General features: G+C 44.9%; 1 protein-coding gene across 2 annotated transcripts in view; it reads left to right on the forward strand.

Annotated features, from left to right (window-relative positions):
- The first annotated feature begins 304 nt into the window (after window positions 1-304).
- Window positions 305-20,599, forward strand: part of LOC126529843 (cell adhesion molecule Dscam1-like) — a 1,068,543-nt gene continuing 1,048,248 nt past the window's right edge. For both annotated transcript variants that reach the window (XM_055070116.2, XM_055070117.2), the window contains exon 1: window positions 305-866. The gene's annotated coding sequence lies outside the window, so the exon portion shown is untranslated. The remainder of the gene's footprint in view (window positions 867-20,599) is intronic.

The raw sequence follows: 20,599 nt of genomic DNA on the forward strand, positions 1-20,599 counted from the left end.
CCAGACTTATACGTAGCAATCTTAATTTCTTATTAGAACTAGGAGCCGACAGCTCTGTCTTTGTAAGCGACGTGCTCATCACTGTGCACACTGAAATGCGCTACGAGGTACCTCAAAATCAAACCACATCAGAAACTTTTATCGAGCCCACCATGGACTTGGATTCTGTTGCGTTATGAGAGTTGACACTAGCGGTTTCACAGAAATAATGAAACTCAGTTAGTTTCACGCACAGGTGTTCCCGAGGAGAGAAGCGAGAGAAGCGATATCTTGCCGGCGCAGAGGAAACAACTCCTAAGGGCGCGCAGGGATTCCACTCCGAGGGGGAGGCAGGGAAACCGGCGTCGTGAAAGGGAAACCGCTTCCCTTGCAGCGCCACCGGAAGTAGCGGCAGCAGTCTGCGCCTGCGTCTAACGCTCGGGCGCATGCGCTTCGAAATTCAACGTCACATCCTCTTTCGCACGACCGCCTTCTTCAGCTTTCGTTTGCTTCGCTTCTTGCGCGCTCATTTCTTTATCCTTTCCATCGGCCCGCTCTCTCCGGTGCGTGAGTGCCCGTTGGAGCCGCTTTCCCGCCGAGCACCGGCGGCCGCAGGAGCAGCACCGATAGGGAACGCGGTGGTGAGCCGCACGGGTGCTTGAAGAAGGGAAGGTGAACGCTGCTCGAGTGCGCTAGCCATGGCTATCTTGCTGCGACATCGTGTTATTGTGGTGCGAGCGCTGGCCGCTCGCTGTAGCTCGTGCCCGCTTCAGCCTCCGGCGACATTCGGCGATGTCCAGCCGCAGCGCGACGTGCGTTGAAGCGGGAAGGCTTCGTCGGCACGCCCTGATTCCTGCCTGCCTCACCGACGACGTCTCGGATAACAGGTGAGAGAGGAGACGCCGCCGACGCTCGTTGGACTCTGGCTGAGCGAATCGCCTGGTTTTACGCCATGGCCTGCATCAACGAGAAAACGTTTGGCTCGTTTACGGGCACGGAATGGGTTTGGGCTGACCGGTGTGAATGCCTCTGTCGATGTACAGGTAATATGACATTAACCTGGTGGCCCCGTCGTCAGGCCAATGCATTGCGCAACATTAGCAGACGTCCGGTAGAAGAAAAGGTGCCGACACTGCAAGACGTTTACAGTGTCAAGAAAGAAGTGAAGAAAGACTCGATTGGGACACAGAACAAAGACTTCACATACAGCACTTTGTTATATTGTACACAAGCACGTTCATCTTAAATTCTCTACTGCGTTTCCAGATTTTGCCCACGTTGCTGCAAATCGTTTGATATCCTGGAAAATTCTCAGGTGACTGCGATATGAAAAAAAAAAAAAACTTGGCCACATAGGAAACAATAGCTAACTAATGCGTGGCATTGAGGAAGTACACATTATTACACTTGCAAGGAGAAAACGCAGGAGTAGCTGAAGTATTACTTAGTAAAAACGAATAATTTATGCGTAGTGCTAAATTGCAAAAAGTTTGTATATAATTACAATACCAGAAAGTAAAAATGTTGCTTTTCTTAATGATAGGGTATTAACCAACGGCTGCTGCTCCGCGAGCTATCTTTATCTGACTTAGAAAATTTCCCAAACGCAGCTACTGTGCGTTTCTCCTTGGCATCATCCTACTGTTTTTCTTTTATCATTTATCTCTCTTTCTTTCTTGGCCTAGGCCTGTGTGCGCGGCTGAAAGGCGCTAACATAATGTTTTCTGTCTGATGCAAAAAAGAATATCCAGACTAGGCTTTGAAATGACTGACATACTAGACGTCACGCGTTGTTTACGAAGTATTCGTTGAACGCTGTCCGTTATTTCCTGTCCAGGCATAGGATGCACGCATTGCAACAGGCCCGAAGCATTCCTGTCTCGGCAGAACCCGCATATTTCGTCGGCACTGATCAAAAGTGGCGTGCAGGCAGGCGGAAAGCGCTCGTGGAGAGAACACTGCGCGACATAATATCCCTGACAGCACCAAGGTGTGTTTCGTCACGTGAATATTTAACTGGAGCTTGGTGTTGAAACCCGTGTAGTTATTGCACCCGCTGCTGAAGACCGGCAGGAGTGCATCGACTGTAATATGTGTTTGTACGGTAAAGCAAGCCACAGAATCTCGATCACTGCATACCTTTGTCCTTATCAAAACATTTCGATCTTACGTATTGGAACAGCCCCGATGAAAAGAAAAGAAATTAATTTTGAAGTGAGAAATAGACTGTGTTGTGATTCTTATCCTCAGCTTATGTCCACTACAGTACAAAGGCCAGTTTCAAAACTGCTCCACTAATCCACTCGCTCAAACCGCATAGCCGCCGCTTATATCGTTACTTGATCATACCGTAATTTTAAAAATTGAATGAGAATTGAAATTTCGTTTTGTTTTCACTTTTCCTTTATCTTTACCTGCATTGTTTTATGGTAGACTAGCATGCCACAGTCAGTGACGATTATCCTTCCTGCCTCTTCTAAATCTACTGCTGTGTCATAGAACACCCACTATTTTCTTTATATCAGCATCCAAATCTTAACTTTTCCCTTTTCTCAGCTTCAATATCAAAACTAGGGGACTTTACACCGAAGCCACGATCTAATTATGAGGCACGCCGTAGTGGGGAACAACGGAATACTTTCGACCATCTGGGGTTCTTTAACGTGCACCTAAATTTAAGTGCACGGATGTCTTTGCATTTCGCCCCGATCGAAGTGCGACCGCCGTGGCCGGGATTCGATCCCGGGACTCGATCCCGCGACCTCGTGCTTAGCACCGCAGCCATTAAGCAACCACGGCGGGTAGCTTGAATATGAGCTTCTTGCATTTGCCATGTATTTACTGCTGCGGTGCTTTTGGCTGAATTTTACGCATCAGGGGCATGTCATACAGCGAACTTTCGCATTGTAGCTCAATTTACTTGACGTTTGGCTTCTTGTTTATAAAAAAGACGTTTTCAGCGTTTGCGCGCAATCGCCGCAGTTAAAGCTGGATAATAACCTAAATTAGAGCGACAGAACAAGTGGTGTTGCTTATTTGGCATTAGTTGAAATGTAGGCAGCAACTTCTCCCATAGCTCGTACATTGTGCCAGGATGGGTGTATGTAGTTGGTGGCTAGCTGGATAAAACATTTGTGTTGCCTCTAGGAAAGTAAACGGTAGTAAAGGCAGGGAAGGTCACGAATTAAACATTAATTAGGTTCCGGGGCTTTCCGTGCCGAAACCGCGATCTGAGTACGAGGCGAACTGTGGTTGGCGGTCTCCAAATTGTTTATGACCGCGTGGGGCTCCCTGACTTGCATCCAATGCACGGTACGTGAGCGCCTTTTGCAGTCCGCCTCCATAGGAATGCGGTCACGGCGGCCGGGATCGAACCTTCGAGTGAGAGTACTACAGCGGCGAGTGTCGACGTGTGCGATTGCCCAACGCTGCATCCGCGGCGCGGTGCACTTGCACCAGAGGCCGAATCCGTCGCGGGCCGCTTCGGAGGAACGAACCGTTTTCTCTAGAATTAGCGTTGACAAACTCCTGTGAGCGGTCAGCCGCGCCGCCTGGGCACGCGGCGATGGTCGATGGCCGTCCGAGGCTCGCACGGCGTTTCTTTCCCCTTTCGGAGCGATGGGTGCTTATTCCGCTCTCCGTCCATCTGCCGGTTCCCGATCGATAGCGGCGAGCTCTCTGGGCGCGCGCGGCGAATCGCTACGCCGAGGCGGCCGCGCTTGCCAGGAACCAGACCGCGGCCCAATTGCATTCCGCCGTCTCGCGTTTCTTGCTTCACTCGCGCTTCCCGTCCTTGTGCATCGCGAGCTGTCGTCGGTGTGGGCGCGCGCTCTTCTCGTCGGCCGTCGTCGCTGCTGTGAGCGCCGCGGGTTGCTTTCGGTGATCGTTAACGTCGAATCGCGTTATGTCGAGGGCTTTTGCTAGCTACCAAAAGGGGGCTGTTTACTATCGTTTGACCGAAGCGACATTCACAGTCGAGTTATGTTGCCAAAACGGCACCGAAATTCCCCGTGTTTGTGTTTCGAACGCATATTGGGTCCGTTAAGCTGCCGTGTGCAAAGCACAAACATAAACTCAAATGCCATGCAATCAATATGGACGTTTCAGTAGCTGTAATTTTCTGGAATAAAAAAGAGGCTATGCATTCTATGGCACCTGTTACAGATAGAGCATCCGACCAAAATTGCTTCATCCTGCTGACTACATTAAGAGAGTTAAATTTTATGTATTCGTACTTGGTGGTGCGCTGTGCTTGAAGAACCAGGAACACTAGTCAAGAGAGGAAAATGGCGGTACCCACAGGCGGTGGTCGTATGAGCAAACTACGCTGGTCCTTCTGCTACTAATTCGTATCTTCATTACTATTCAATGTTGAATATTTTTATTATTTCTCACCGTATACTCCGGAGTGGTCGGTGGTAGTCGCATTATTCTGAAGATTTAGCAAGCGTACCGTTCTAGACCAATGTGATAATGAATGCCCCCCCCCTCTCGCTCTTAATGTAAACACTACCGTGGCAACATTTCTTATACAGCGAGCACGTATGAGAAACTGTCCCCACTAACAGTAATAATTTGTCTGCAGGCAGAAAAATGAAACAATGCGGGCATGGCAACAGTTGCGACATAATATAGCTAAACACCCTTAGGGTTCGCATCAGCGCTATTCAATATTTTCACAGTTTAATTACAGAGCTTTATGAGTAAATTGGATAAAAATACTTATAAAGAGTGTACGAAGGGTACGTTGAACATGCACACAAGAAAAACCTAAGATTTCACTAGTCTTCGCGGAGTCTTGACTCGACGGCCAAACCTGGTGACTCTCACTCCGCGATAATTGGAGACTCGTGTTGTCGTTGTTGCCGTGGCGTCTATTACCGTGATCCACTCTTCGTGCTCTTCGCGGTTTTGACTCTGGCTGACTCGTTCGGCTGGCTCATCGTTGGGCTTAAGTAAGGCACTAGATGCACCTATAACGCACAAGCACCGCGGTGGGTGTTTTCACGACGCTCGAGCGGGGCTTGGAGGCTGGGCTGAGAACACACGCTGTATTCTTGATGACTCTTACCCACACCGTATTTGCCGGCTGCAGCGGAGGAAGGACGGTCCCGGCATGACTGCTATCTAGGTCTTTCTTCCGCCGCCTTTTTACCTCTTCGTTTTGACAATAGACACCGTCTGGAGCAAGCCACTTCGAGTACGGGCGGCCCACTGTTTTGGGAAGTCTGGTTCGCAGGCTGCGTCCCAACACTAGTTGCCCTGTGCTGAACCCTGTGTCTCTGTACGACAAAAGGGCCGGAAAGACAGGATCGTTTGCTTTCGCAAACAATTCTTTAATCGTACGCTCCATCCTTTCAACTTCTCCATCTGACTCCGGGTTGTTTGGACTTGATGTGATGTGTTGAGAGCCGCAGTGCTTTGGAAGCTCCAAAGGCATGTGAAGCAAACTGTGGCCCATTATCGCTGCGTACTACTACGAGAATGCAAAACGAGCAATAATGCTTTTGAATCCAATGATGACCGCCTCAGAGTTCGTGCTTCGCATGTAGGTGACTTAGGGTAGCGATAACGATAAGCAATTACTAGTAGGTAGTTGTGTCCCTCGTAACTAAACAAGTTCATTCCTATTTCTTGCAGTGGATGCGCTGTAGTCTTTGTTACCACCAATGGCTCACTTTTTTGCGCTCATGTGACTGCACACTGTCTGCGGCGAGTGACTCTGTCCCGTATATACGGTGAAAGTTGTAGCACTACACGGAATCCTGGGACCTCAGGCGCCGTCGGTTAATTCCCTGGTAACTTTCATGGATAAGTTCGAGCACCTCCTATTGCAGTGAAGCCGGGTTGACCAAGCGATTACCTTTTAGCACGACGCCGTTGCACAAGTGAGGTCACCTCGGTGGCTCCAGTACTTCTTTATCTGCTCTGGAAGCCTGTCTCGACGAGGCCAGCCTTGGGTGCAGTATTTGACCAACTGGGGCGCTATAACATAAAGTTATCCCAAATTTTTCTGTTCCAAGTTTGCAATCAGCGCTACGCGATTGGTCAAAGACTTTTTTGGACCACCCGCACTTCGCCTGTCTGTCAGGCTACGTCACGAAAACCGCAATAGCTCCCCATCTGATGTGACGTGTACACACTGATTATGCATGATTGGACCGAACAAAAGAAAAATAGTTATTTCTATTTTGACGCCTTTTCACTATTAGACCTCGGCTATTGGTCAAAAGTTTTAGGGTTGCAACAGCTTCACCTGCCTGTCACGTGACGTCACAAAACCGTGAAAACCCACCGCGTCAAAGTGATGTGTACGCGTTAAAGATTCATTATTATGTCGAACAAAACTGCATTTTTTCTGAATAGCCGCAGGCTACCCCTTCTGTAAGCAATAAAAGATGGCTGTTGCCGATCGCTCAGGCACTAGCTTCTCGCACCTGCCGAAGAGCATGGATTTATTCGCCTGCAATAAAACTTTTTTGCGTGGCCATGTAATGTTTTCAAGCACTTTCTACACGTTTACAACCTCACTTTGCCAACTCATCGTCGCTGAGTATTTATTCTAGAGGCATTCTTAACCTTCCGTTGCATGCCACCGCGATTTTCGACCTGCCACCGCAAGCTAAGTAAGGGAAAGTGGACCAATCGCAGGCGCCCGCACAACCCTCTTCATCCGGTTATCGATTTTTAGTGCACTGGTTGAGCCTCATTGAATCCAACTCCACTTGAGCGTGCTCCTCGCCTCTTGTCAGCCAATTAGATAAGACAAGCAGCTCAGTGTAGGCAATGTTATTCATTTTTAAAGCAAACAAAAGCGACCTCCTATAAATAAGGAGAGCGTTTGAGTGGTCTGTTCAGACAATCTCTGGCATCTTGCATCTTGCATCTTGCATTTGCACTTACAACAACGCAAGAAAAAACCTACCGACAGCGGAAAAAGTTCCGAGATTATAAAAAAGCTAACTATCAAGCAATCAACAGAGAACTATGCATATTTCTGGACACTTTCCTACCACTTCATCTGCAACGCTCCGTAGAAACTAACTGGTCTATTTTCAAAAATAAAATAAGTCAGCTTATCACCAAACACGTACCCCTTCGATCCGTCTATGCTAACAATAAAGCACCATGGTACAGCACATATCTGAATCGGTTATCCAACAGGAAAAAACGTTTATTCCGTACAGCGAAACATTCCTCAAAACAGACACATTGGCTAGCATATAAACACGCAGCAATTTCATCTATTAAAGCCCTAAGGTTAGCCAAATTCTCAATCCTTAATTGTACACTTCCAAATTTATTGAAGACTAATCCAAAGCGCTTCTGGGAAGCCATACGAGGAAACAACCATAAAACTGGAATATCATTGCTAACAACTTCTGGGGACCCAGTACCTCGCCTATTGTGTTCTACTGTGCTTAACAATACCTTCACTCAGTCATTCTCATCACCTCAGACCCCTGATCCGATGCCCGAAATAAAATCAACTAACTACCATTTCATGGATCCCATCGTTTTCGACTGAACTGGTATCAAAGCCATAGTACAAAAATTTAAACCTAAAGCATCATGTGGGGTAGATGAAATTAACACTATATTCTTACAAAACACAGCGGAATACTGTTCAATCCTACTAGAATGCATTTACTCACAATCTTACAACTCTGGCACCTTACCGTATGATTGGTAAATTGGCAAAGTAATCCCCATTCACAAAACTGGACCAACCCATCATCCACAGAACTATAGACCTATTTCACTTACATCTGTACCATGCAAAGTTTTGGAGCATATAATATACACGCATCTGGTTAATTTTCTTGAAAATAGCAACTTCTTCACAAGTATGCAGCATGGATTCCGTAAAAACATCTCCTGTGACACTCAGCTTATCCTCTTCACTAATGCCCTACATGCCAATTTAGATTCTGGTTTTTTAACAGACGGTATATTTCTCGACTTCTCTAAAGCGTTTGACAAAGTGAACCATGCATTGCTTCTTCATAAATCAGGCGTTCTAAACATAGACCCCTCCGTAATTAATTGGATTCGCGCGTTTCTGACATCACGTGATTCGCGCGTTTCTGAACCACTAATGACGCTAACTCAACTTTAGCCCCAGTTGACTCCGGCGTCCCGCAAGAATTTGTGCTCGGTCCTTTATTATTCCTAATTTATATTAATGACTTGCCCACTCACGTTTCCTCAAACATTTGTCTATTTGCGGATGACTGCGTCTTGTATCGTAAAATAACTAATTCTTCAGATATTCTACAAATTCAGGAGGATCCTAATAACATAAATGAGTGGTGTCGTACGTGGCGCATGGAATTAAACATTAGAAAGTGCAAGACTATGAGGATTTCTCGTACTAACGTCATCTGCCCCACCTAGACGCTAAATAACATCCCACTAGAATGTGTAACGTCATATCGATACTTGGGGGTTCACATTGCCAGCAATCTATCCTGGAAAACTCATATTGATCACATAACATCTAAGGCCACTCGTACACTGGGATACTTTCGTCGGAAATTTTCTCAAGCACCATCATCGCTAAAACTCTTATTGTACACAACCTACATTCGTCCACAACTAGAGTACGCATCATCAGTATGGGACCCTGGTCATGACACCCTCATACAATCTCTAGAGGCAATACAGAATCGATCAGCCCGTTTCATTCTCACCAACTACCAAGGAACTGCGAGTGTCACTGACATGAAAGCTCTCCTTCACCTCCCGCTGTTATCAACCCGTAAAAAACTATCTCGCATATGTCTTTTCCATAAAATTTACTACCACAACACATATTTACGTTCTATCTTTGTTCAACCACCACCATACATTTCATCTCGCATAGACCACCGCCAAAAGGTAAACATTCCACACTGCAACACCGTCGGTTTTTCATATTCATTTCTTCCCAAACGAGCAAAGATTGGAATAACTTACCCTCATTACTTACAAGCATAATTCACACTAATAACTTTAAAAGCACAGTTCAAAGCTTCATGTTATAAATTAATGTTGCGTTTGCTTGTTCTGTATAATAACTGCTTTTATGCCATTATATTACATTATGGCTTGTATTTTTATATCGTATGTTCTTTCCTTTCTGTTTTTTGTTACGCCATCTATTTTTTGCTACGCTTACAAGTTTCTATTTACCATTCTTATTTTGTTTACGATGTTTTTTGCCATGTTGTTTGCCTTCCTTCCTTATTTTGTGATTTGCCTCTGTATTTACTTTGCCGCTCCCCTCTGCAATGTACAACCGTACCTTGAGGGTATGATAAATAAATAAATAAGTAAATAAATAATTAAATAAATAAATAGACAATCCTGCGGTTCCCCGCCCGATGCTTGGGTGGGCGGTTACGCAAATTCGACGTCAGAAGATAGGATTAAAAACATATTGGAATAGTTTTACGTTACAGGGTCCCTGGTTGCATTCCCAGTCCCGTTCTTGGTGCCTGCGAACATCATCTGCAGTAACCAGCTTTATCTCTGTGGTCATTGCAACTTAATGTTCCACAAGCTGCTCTACCACATCCACCGGACTGTTCGACGACTTCTCATACAGAGCCTTTGAAATTGCATCCGCGGTGGCTAGCTGTTTGCCAGGAATGTAGGCCACGCTAAATTGGTAGCCCATAAGTATGATTCGAAACCTTTGAATACCTGGGGCATCGTGTCCAAGTAAGCGTTTCCAAGTAGTGTTACTAGCGGCTGATGATCGGTTCGGACCATGAAGCTTAGGCTACACACGTACAGGTCAAAACGGTGCACTGCTCATACTGCCGCTATCGCCTCTTTCTCTGTTTGGCTGTAGTACTCTTCCGCTTCAGTTAGCGAGCTGTAGGCCTCCGTCATATATCAGAATGGCTCGAGTCCAGATCGTATGGACGGACGCCACGCCCAAATGGGCTGAGCCCGAGCCATTTCGACCTATCAATGAGGTCTAATGGCCGATTTTGAATAGTTCTACGTTATACTGGGGCCCTATAACGTAAAACTATTCCAATGTGTTTTTATTACAATCTCCTGACGTCAAATTTGCGTAACCGCCGACGCAAGCATCGGGCAGTCACCCGCCAGGTTCTCTGAACAGACCAATCACACGCTCTCCTCATTCATAGGAGGTCACTTTTGTTTGCTTGAAAAACAAATAACATTGCCTACACTGAGCGGCTTGTCTTATCTAATTGGCTCACAAGAGGAGAGGAGCACGCTCAAGTTGAGAGGGATTCGATAGGGCCGAGCCACTGCAATGAAAATTGATAACCGGATGAAGAGGGTGGTGACGGCCTCTGTGATTGGTCCGCTTTCCCTTACTTAGCTTGCGGTGGCTCGTCGACAATCGCGGTGGCATGCAAAGGAAGCATAAGAATGACGCTAAAACGGATTCCCAGCAAAGGAGAGTTGGCAGAACGACGTCGTAAATGGGCCGAAAGTGCTCGAAAATGTTACACAGCCACGTAGAAAGTTTCATTACATGCAAATAAACCCATGCTCTTCGACAGGTGCGAGTAGCCAGTGCCTGAGTGATCGGCGGCAGCCATTTTTTATTCCTTTCGGAACGGGGCAGCCTGCGGCTATTCAGAAGAAAATTCAGTTTTGTTCGGCATATTAATGCATCTTTATCGCGTACACGTCCCTTTGACGCGGTGAGATATTGCGGTTTTGTGACGTCGCGTGAGAGGCAGGTGAAGTGGGCGCAGCCCGAAAACTTTTGCCCAATGGCCGAGGGCTAATGGCGAAGAGACGTCGAATGAGAAATAACTATTTTTTTTTTGTTCGGTCAAATCATGCATAATCCGTGTGTACACGTTATATCAGATGGGGAGCTATCGCGGTTTTCGTGACGTCGCGTGACAGACAGGTGAAAGGGGGGTGGTCCAAAAAGCTTTTGACCAATCGCGGAAAGCTTCATTGCAAAATTGGAATAGAAAAGATTGAAATAGTTTTACGTTATAGCGTCCCTGGCCCTGGTTGCGAACGTTATTGCGCGGCGCTCCCCCGATAATTGTTCCTGCAGAAGAACAGTTACCAGTCCAAATGAGCGCGCGTTGCATGAGACAATGATATAACGACCGGGATGATACTTCGCGACGTGCAGGTCCGAGGTGAGCATCGCCTTTACCTGATTAAAAGCAGTCTCTTGAAGCGGCTCCCATTGCCGTGTATTTTGCTCACCTAGCAAGTCGCGATTGGGGCGGTTTCCTGCGAAAGGTTCGGCAGGAAGCAACCAATATGATCAGCCACACCGAGCAAGCACCTAACTCTAACAACGTCCTTGAGTGACTCCAAGTTGCGGAGTGCTTCGAGTTTGCTGGGACTTGGCGAGATACCATTGGCGTCGATGACCACACCGTAGTCTTGACCGAAGCAGCATTATGACTTGTTGAGTTTACCTTCGGCTCTCCTCAGACGTTCATGAACCTTCACAAGTCGCTTGTCGTGCTTCTTTCGGTCTTTGCAAAAAAACAGGATGTCGTCTATCGTGTGGTCGATGTTCGCTTAGCCCTACAGAATTCGAGTCATTTCTCTCTGAAAATACTCCGGTGCTGAAGTCAGGCCAAATGGTAGAGGACAGCAGCACTTCCGTCTAAATTGCGTGATGACTGTGGTATAATCTTCGCATTCCTGGAACAATCGCACTTAGATCCTGCTGTCGCGTCCACCTTTGAGAACACTTTTGCGTCCAGTTGCCCGAGCACCCATTCGACCGTTCGAATTACATGCCTTCCACGGAGAACTTCTTCGTTGAGCTTCATTAACTCCACACATATTCGAATGCCATCTGACGCCTTCGGTACTGCGACCAGACCGGCACACCATGGCATTGACTTCGTAATGCGCCCGATGACACTGTTTTTCCATCTGCTCCAATTACTGCTTTACCTGGTCGTAGAGATTAATCAGAATTCTGTGAGGTACACTGAGAACAAATAGCCTGGTATTTGGGTTGAGTCGAATGTTGTGCTCCTCAACCACAGTACTAGGCCCTTTGAAGATGTCCTGGCCAAGGGTTGCCTCCCGGTTTTGAAGGTGAATGAAGGATGTCAGGTGTGTGGGGTATGTCTTGACCCACGAGGAAATGCAGTAATTAAAGTGACTGTTAACGAAAGCGTAGTAGAGTGCTTTTAGAACAAGTTGCTGAAAACAATGTCTTTTTAGAATGCGTGCGTGGATAATAGGAGCTGTCTTTTTAATGACAGAATTCACGTGAATGTTGTATTCAAGTTGAGGGTCTAATGTAATACCTAGAAATGTAATACAATTGGATGGAGTAATAAGGCAGTTATCCGTGTATAGTTCGGGGGTGATTGTAGGCGTTTTTTAGGATGAGTGAAATAAGATAAAATTTGTTTTAAGAGGGTTTACTTTTCGCAAGTTATTCTTAAACAAAGAAGCAAGATTCGTGACATCGGCGTTTAACTTTCTTAGTACACTAATGTCTTTGTCACTAATGAATATCGTTGTATCATCAGCATAGAGGATGCAGTCAGAATATTAAACGATGATGGTAAGTCATAAATGTAGATAAGGAATAATAGAGGACCCAGAATTGATCCTTGTGGAACGCCCTGGTTCGTTGTTAGTGGAGAGGACCAAACACTCCCATAACTAGCCATTTGAGTGCTGTTAGTAAGGTAGCTTTGCAAGGGGGATAAAGCAGGCTTACAGATTCCCAAGTATCCAAGATTATCATACAAAACGGAGTGGTTATTAGTGTCAAAATGTTTACTCCATTGCCCATTATCGATAAACTGTTTTATGATGTCATACGTAGGAATCCGTAGGAACCTTCGTAGGTAACAGGAAACAATCAGCTGAATGCTGCGTTGCCGCCGCCGCAGCTGTCAAGTGAAGAATCCCGAGGTTGTCTCAGCTTTTATGGCTTCCAGATGCTGATGGTTCCTAGAGAGATGGACAGGTGGCGTTCGTCACAGGTGGCTCACACGTGGCGCTCTGATGACACAGCCAGTCCTGTTCTGTCTTCGTCCTACGCACACTCTCTTTAAATAATGTCAATTCATAAAGTGCTGGCGCTGGTTCGCGATAATTCTGCACCGGATCCGTAGGAACCTGCGTAGGTAATAGGAAACAACCGCGAAATGCTGCGTTGCCACCGCCTCAGCTGCCAAGGGAGGAATCCCGAGGTGATCCCAGCTTATATGGCGTCCAGATGCTGATGGCTCCTGGATTGTTAAATAAACGATCGTTAGGATTGTTAAATAAAGTTTGCTCATCTGAAAGCTTAGGAGAAATTTCTAATGAAGACGTTCGACAGTGCTCCAGGAAACGTTTTAGCATTCTACTTACTGCAGAAACGTATGGGTCACGAGTTATCTGGTATCTAATCTGCGAGGTGCTACGAGGTATCTAAACTGCCCATTTGTGTCCGGCTTGAACGCCGCCATAGTGCTGCTCTCAAACCTGCTGTGCATAACATTAGTGCATTTGATGAAATGTGTCATCACCGAGAACTTGACTGGGCCGCGACGAAAATTCACGCTACTCATCACGGGCACCGTGATTCACGCACACCGAAAATTCACGCTACCCATCAGTATCGTTCGCATTACCCACAGGAGCAGGCACGATGGTGCATTACAGTGTTAAGCACAGTAAAATTAAATTCTGAAGTACTACATGCCAAAACTGCAATCTGATCATGAGGAATGATGTAGCGGGGGACTCGATGAATTTTGACCACACGGTCCTACCTAAGAGGGGCCTAAATCTAAGTGCAAGAGCGTGTTTGCATCCCGCCCCCATCGGAGGGCGTCCGCCATAGTCGGGATCCCACGCAATGTGGGAATCGATGTAAGCGAAGCTTTGTGTGCTGTTTGCCTTCATTTACAATATTTAGTGGTGATGTTGACGGCTTACGACCTTTGTGATGTGACGGTAAATGTTACCACGCCTGCAACACTTGTGTTTGTCTACGTACTACAAAGAACCCACAGCGAGACGTGTTTGCTCGAGGCCTTGTCGTACTCCATTGCTCGTAGCCTGCCATCAAGTTAGCACTGTCATTCGCTCACACGGGCGCCTCGCATCGTGGCTGAAGTGTTCATTTACTCCACAGTCGTTTACGGGTTGTCGTCTTCACGATGCGGCGCTTTAGTGCGGCTTTGCGCCTTCACGCCCTGCGTCAGTTGTCCGCGTGTATAAACTTACACGGTGCTTATTTTTAAGAAATAGTAGAAACGCGCCGTGTCACACTTTGAAATAGAATTTTTACAGTTTGTCCGCAACTGTTGTCATGCCTGGCAGTTGCTTTTCCGGGGCGCTAATCCATAATTAGAGCCGTCCAGCGGGCATGGTGTCGATGACAAACGCGTCCATTCACCAATATCTAGCACGATGTGAACGTTATGTTTGGAACCGAAGTGGCTCTCCACCTATAGGTGTGTGAGACCATACTTATTGCTGTGAAGAGCTATTTGATGAGAATTAATCAATTTGGAGCTTTACTTGTGTAAGGTTGAAGTGTAATACGATTTTGCACGGACTACCCGCCTGCTACGGTAAAGACATATTCAGGCAATCATGGACAACGCCCTCGAAGAAGTCTTGTACTCAATTTCATTTTACCCATTGCATTGTTTTGAAGATGCAAACAATGTTTTCGTGCTTGAGTATTATAGACACGTTAGAAGTTAATAAATTAATAAATATTTAAATTATGGAATTTTGCCGGTAAGAACTACGATGTGATAATTAGGCAGTTAGTGATTTGAGCTCGGGAATAACTTTGACCTCGTGGAGTTCTCTAACGTGCACCTAAACCTAAGTACACGAGCGTTTTCGCGTATCTTCCCCATCGAAATGTGGCCGTCTTGGCCGTGATCCAACACGTGACCTCGAGCTCAGCTACAGAAGCGCAACATTTCTCCCGTTAGTTTACCGTCAGCCGCCGTAGTTGCTTAGTGGCTATGGTGTTGGGCTGCTGAGCACGAGGTCGTGAGATCGAATCCCGGCGGCTGCATTTCGATGAGGGCGAAATGCGAGAACACCCGTGTACTTAGATTTAGGTGCACATTAAAGAACCCCAGGCGGTCCACATTTCCGCAATCTCCCACTACGGCGTGCCTCAGAATCATATCGCGGTTTTGGCACGTAAAACCCCCATTTCTTATTTCGTATTTCTTTACGTTAATTGTCAGCCGTACTGGAATGCACTGCCCTTTCACGCCGTTTTTCCCGTCACGTTTTTCTTTCGCGATCGAAGCAGGAAGCGTTATGGATAGCAGAGCTGCACTCCTCTCGTCTCTTCGTTCCCTGTGTCGGTTGCCTCCGGATGCAAAGAGGACAAAACATATGCACACGAGCGGAATGCCAAAGGGGCTCGGTCAGCCTCGGCTTCACGCAAGCAGAAAGACAGCGAGCCCCGCTGCAAACACGCGAGCGCATCGCTGCTGCGGCCGCCACGAGGCAGGCGCGTGGCCGCCGGCACGCGCGGCTTGCCGCCGACGGCTGAGTGAACGAAGTCCGGGCGCGGAAGCTGCGCTGCGATTGATGGCGGGACTTCATGAGGCTGCGCTTGGCAAGAATGCGGCGTCGTCCCTGTGACGGCGCAACCTATCTCCTTTTGTTTTTCTCTCTCTTTCTTCTCGTCTCGCTTCGCAAATCGGCGTTCGCGAAAATCAACTGGGCAAAACTTTCTTGCAGCGGTGCGTAACGAAAGGGAAGCGTATGGCAGACACTTTTTTTTGCCACCAAATATTTACCAAATGCGGTGTCAAACAACGCAAGCGTCAGCTAACGTGCTCCGCCTGCGTTTCTGCGTCACGAGATTCTTTCTTTTGTGTTTTCGTTTTTTTTCTTGGCTAGCGCTCCTTTTTCAGCATCGCCAGCGTTTTCCTGCAGGAAAGAAAGACAGGCTGAACAGGCCGAGGCCCTCATTTTGATGCCGTCCTTGCACTATAACTGTGGCTCCGAATGTAGTGTGATAAGAAGCTCTCTAAAACGTTATATGCGTGCTTTTGCCGTGTCTGAAAGAACGGAATCATTCACCCAGCTTTCATTTCGAGCTTTCATTTCGAGGAACAGAATTTTCGATCACGGAAGACTTTTCTTTCGCCGTTCGAAATATTAGAAAGAAGTTATGGGAAAGCTCAGTGGAAGAGAGATCGAACGGAGCTAAGGTCAAACTTTTTTTTAACAAGCTGTGTGTAGATGGTATGATGTTTGCTTGGGACTCAGCGAACAATGCTCGCTACAAAATTTCTTAAAGAAAGAAATGACCACAAAAGGAAGATGGGAGGACATTATCAATAATTAGTATTAATTGTCGTAGCGTTGTGAACAATGTCTCCCATCTGGAAGGTATGCTGTTAACGCATAATCCGGACATAGCTGTGTTAACAGAGAGATGGTTAGATGAAGAAATATTTGATTCCGAGTTTGTGCCAAGAAACTATAAAGTCTTTCGGAAAGACCGCGACAGAAGAGGTGGCGGAGTGGCTATACTGTTCAAAAGCACATTTCAGATTTTAAAACTGCCTGACATTGCTACAGTTGAAGCTGTCTTTTGTAAAGTATATGCTAAGAATTTCCGATATATCCTTGGTGCTATCTATAGACCTCCCGGTTCCTCTGTCGCTGTCTAAGATGAAGTTAAGAAATATCTTTATTGCTACACGAAACCAGATGATAAGTTAATTTTAGCTGGAGATTTCAACTTACCAAACATAAACTGGGACACTTTTTCTGTTCAATCTCCGCACGCTGTAGGAGATGCTCTGCTTGATATCATGTTTCATTTCGATCTCTTACAAATTGTGAAGAACAATACTAGAATCCAACAAGATTCTTCATCAATATTGGATTTATTCTTGGTACGAGGCAATATCAAAGAAACATTTTCATGTAATGTAGTGTAATGTAATGTAGTGTAATGTAATGTAGTGTTTCATGTAATGTAGATTTCTGATCATCAAGCCGTAATCTTGGTAATAGAAGACATATTATTGGGCCGAAAGGGTGATACTCGACACTTTCCGAATTTCGCCCGTGCTTACAATGAATCGATTATTGATATTTTAGATCTTCATTATTATAGTTTTCTGCACAGCACTCGTAGCGTGGATGACCTGTGGCTTGCTTTCAAAAACATTGTTCGTGACTACATTCAGCGCTTTGTACCAGTGATATGCAAGAAGTCAGACAATGACAATCCCTGGATTACGCGAGAAACTTTGCAATTGCAAGCCAAAGCGATTAAAGAAAAGAATAAAAAAATCAAGCTCAGCCTTTTTAGAGGCAAAATTTCATGAAATTTCAGAGAAATTAAAACAGTGCATTCTGAAAGATAAAGAAAAATACTACAATAAGCAACTTCCGGCTTTTATAAAAACTGCACCTGAAAAGTTTTGGCGGTCAATTGCACCAGTTTCTCGTTCTACCGATGCATTTATTATAAATGGACAACATGTAGGTGACAATGTCCAGGTTTCAGCAGCATTTAATAACACCTTTAAGAAAGTTTTTACGAAAGATGACGGGCGTCTCCCACCTTTTAGCATGTCCCTTCCTTCCATGCCTGATGTTATAATTTTTGAAGAGGGTGTTTTTAATCTATTGTTAAAACTGGATATTAAGAAATCACCTGGACCAGATGATATTCCGAATGCCTTCCTTAAACAGTATGCAGAGTGGTGTTCAAAGTATTTGTGCGTCCTATTCACTCGATCAGTGAAAGAAGGTGTTCTACCATGTGATTGGAAAACTGCTAGAATTAAGCCTTTGCATAAAAGTGGAGAGAAGACGTGTATTGAAAATTATCGTCCTATTTCGTTAACTTCGACAAACAACGTGCAAATTATTGGAACACATCATTCATAAGCATCTAACTAATTTCCTCGACGAGCATAATGTACTGGCAGCTGTTCAACACGGGTTCCGACGAGGGTATTCCACATGCACTCAGCTGGTCGAAACAATCCATGATTTTGCGACAGCAATCAACGAGGGAAAACAAATTGATGTTATCTTTGTGGACTTTCGAAAAGCTTTTGATAAGGTTTCGCACAAGAAACTACTTCATAAACTTAGTTTTATTATAAATAATAAACAGATATTAACATGGATAAAATCATACCTATCTGATCGCCGTCAGTTTGTCGAACTGCATAAAACTTGCTCCAATTACTTTCCTGTCGATTCTGGTGTTCCCCAGGGATCCGTCCTCGGCCCCCTACTGTTTTTAATGTTTATTAATGATATTGTCAAAAACCTGTCAGTACGTGTTAAGTTATATGCGGACGACTGCGTGCTGTATGAGAAAATAAGTTCGACTGATGATCAAATTAGGCTGAATAATGATTTTGCAAAAATAGTTTCTTGGTGTGAGAAGTGCCAAATGTCAACTTCGAAAAAACCGTATTTATGAAAATAACACTTAAAGAGATCCCTCTTCTATATTACTACACTGCTAATAATAATTTTCTTCATGAAGTCACAGAATATAAGTATCTAGATCTATGGATCTCTGATAACCTTTCTTGGACCAGGCATGTCGACTATGCTTCAGCAAACGCTCTCCGAAAGCTTTTTTTCTTACGACGCTCGCTTAAGCTAGCAACCCCTGGTACACGCCTCCTTGCCTACAACACTATTATTAGACCAATCTTAGAATATGCAGTAATTATCTGGGACCCTTTTACAAAGGTAAACAAAAATAAACTTGAAAGAATCCAAAAGAAAGCAGTAAGGTTTATATCTAACACTTACGGGCGAGCCTCAGTCAGTGACATCCTCAAGAAAAGCGGTTTACCCTCTATTCCTAACAGAAATCGCATATGTTGCTTAAAGTTTTTCTATCAATTATTTAATAATAATTTCAAAGTTGACACCTCCAATATCCTTACCAAACTAGAAATCACCATTCTCTTTCTATAACACCATTAAATACGCGAGTTAATTGTTTTAAATATTTCTTTTTTCCAAGGACCATCACTGATTGGAATAACCTCACGGATGATGTTGTCAGACAGACATCATTACATTCATTTCAAGAGCATTTGAATTCATTGTCGTTAATTGACCTTGTCGCTGTATTCTCTTGTTGGATTTCTATGTGCAATTTTGTTTTCTTTGTGTTTGTAATTCTGTATCTTAACACAATGTTTCCCACCTGCTATGATCTTGTGTACAAGATCGCAGTATTCATAAATAAAAATAAAATAAATAAATAAAAGTGATGAGCTCCGGTATCGCGAATAATGTGAGGTCATTATGGGTTAATTGACAATTGCTGATACCTCGTTTTCAGCCCCTTTAAAGACGTTATATGAAACAGTTCTAAACTTACCCGCAGTGCTAAAAGAACCAAAGGGTGCAGCTTTGTTATATATAAAGAGAAATACTGTCAAGCTATGCATTCTGCGTTAAAAAAATTTCGAAAGGGCACTTTAGGCACTTACAGCCTGATTTTTTTTTTTTTTACCGAAGAAAAACATTCAAATTGGAGGTAAAGATTCCTATATGTGGTATAAGAACATCAAAAGTGTCACACACCATTTGTTAACCCCGATGAGCTTTGTAGGCGCGTTCAAAGAAACCTGAAATGGGCATCTGGCAGAAGACAACGCCTTTATATTCGCATGCTCTCGCAATCCACAAACTCAAACTTGGCCGGTGAACCCTCTCACGTCTTATAGGAGTCTGCAAAAGCTGCACAAGCTGCACAAGCTGTCAACACGGGTTGTCATTTCGAGGCCATCGGCATGCTATGGCTGATACACCTGCGTGAAGTTTAGAGTGATAATTAATGTCGGCGTTTCAGTAAGTTCCTAAATCAGATGCTCGAAGGCGTTACAGAGCCGTTATCCGCCATGTTTCCTGATCTTCCGAGAGTAGTCTGCGTCGTACCGATTTGATTTTCGTAAAGATTAGGTTGGTGACATTTTGATGTGCAATGTGCAGACTTGTACACAAAGAATCAAATTTAATTATTTACGTTTAATCAATTGCGTTTTTATGCAATTTTATAATGTGACGATTACATTGTTGACTCTGCAACGTAAACAGTGATTCAATTACGTTTTTCAGTAACCAAATACACTTAATTAGTTACGTTTTTGATGGGACATACTGTATGAGCGACACACCTTTGAGCAATAGTAGGCAAACTTGGCCGAGTCTTTCGAAGTTTCGAGCACTTGTAATTACCGGGAATTTAGGAATACAAAGGGATGAAAACCTGTTACCTCCTTGCCAAAATCTGCGTTTTGCAGCTGTGGTGGTCAGGCGATTGAGTTGCGCGCATTTTTGTGCTTCGGCAATCTCCTCGGCGGTGTTATGTACCCCCAGCCCCATGTAGTTCACTGCGTGTCATTCATCATAACCTATTTTTCAAATGTTCTTCTGAAAAGCAATAAACATGGGCGGGTTAATAAACCTCTATGCATTAGTTTAGAACACCATTGACAAAAAGTACTCCTGTTGAAGTTTTGTATGGGCTAGTTTTGAAGCGTGTACACTGGCCAAGGCGGGCTAGTGAATATCTACGTTCTGATAAATTCAGAATGTTTCGGAATATCTCATTTGGTTCGATCGATGATATAGCTGCAGTTTATGGTACTCCGTTATACGTCAT

Source organism: Dermacentor andersoni, chromosome 5 (assembly GCF_023375885.2).
Source record: "Dermacentor andersoni chromosome 5, qqDerAnde1_hic_scaffold, whole genome shotgun sequence".
Classification (NCBI taxonomy): domain Eukaryota; kingdom Metazoa; phylum Arthropoda; class Arachnida; order Ixodida; family Ixodidae; genus Dermacentor; species Dermacentor andersoni.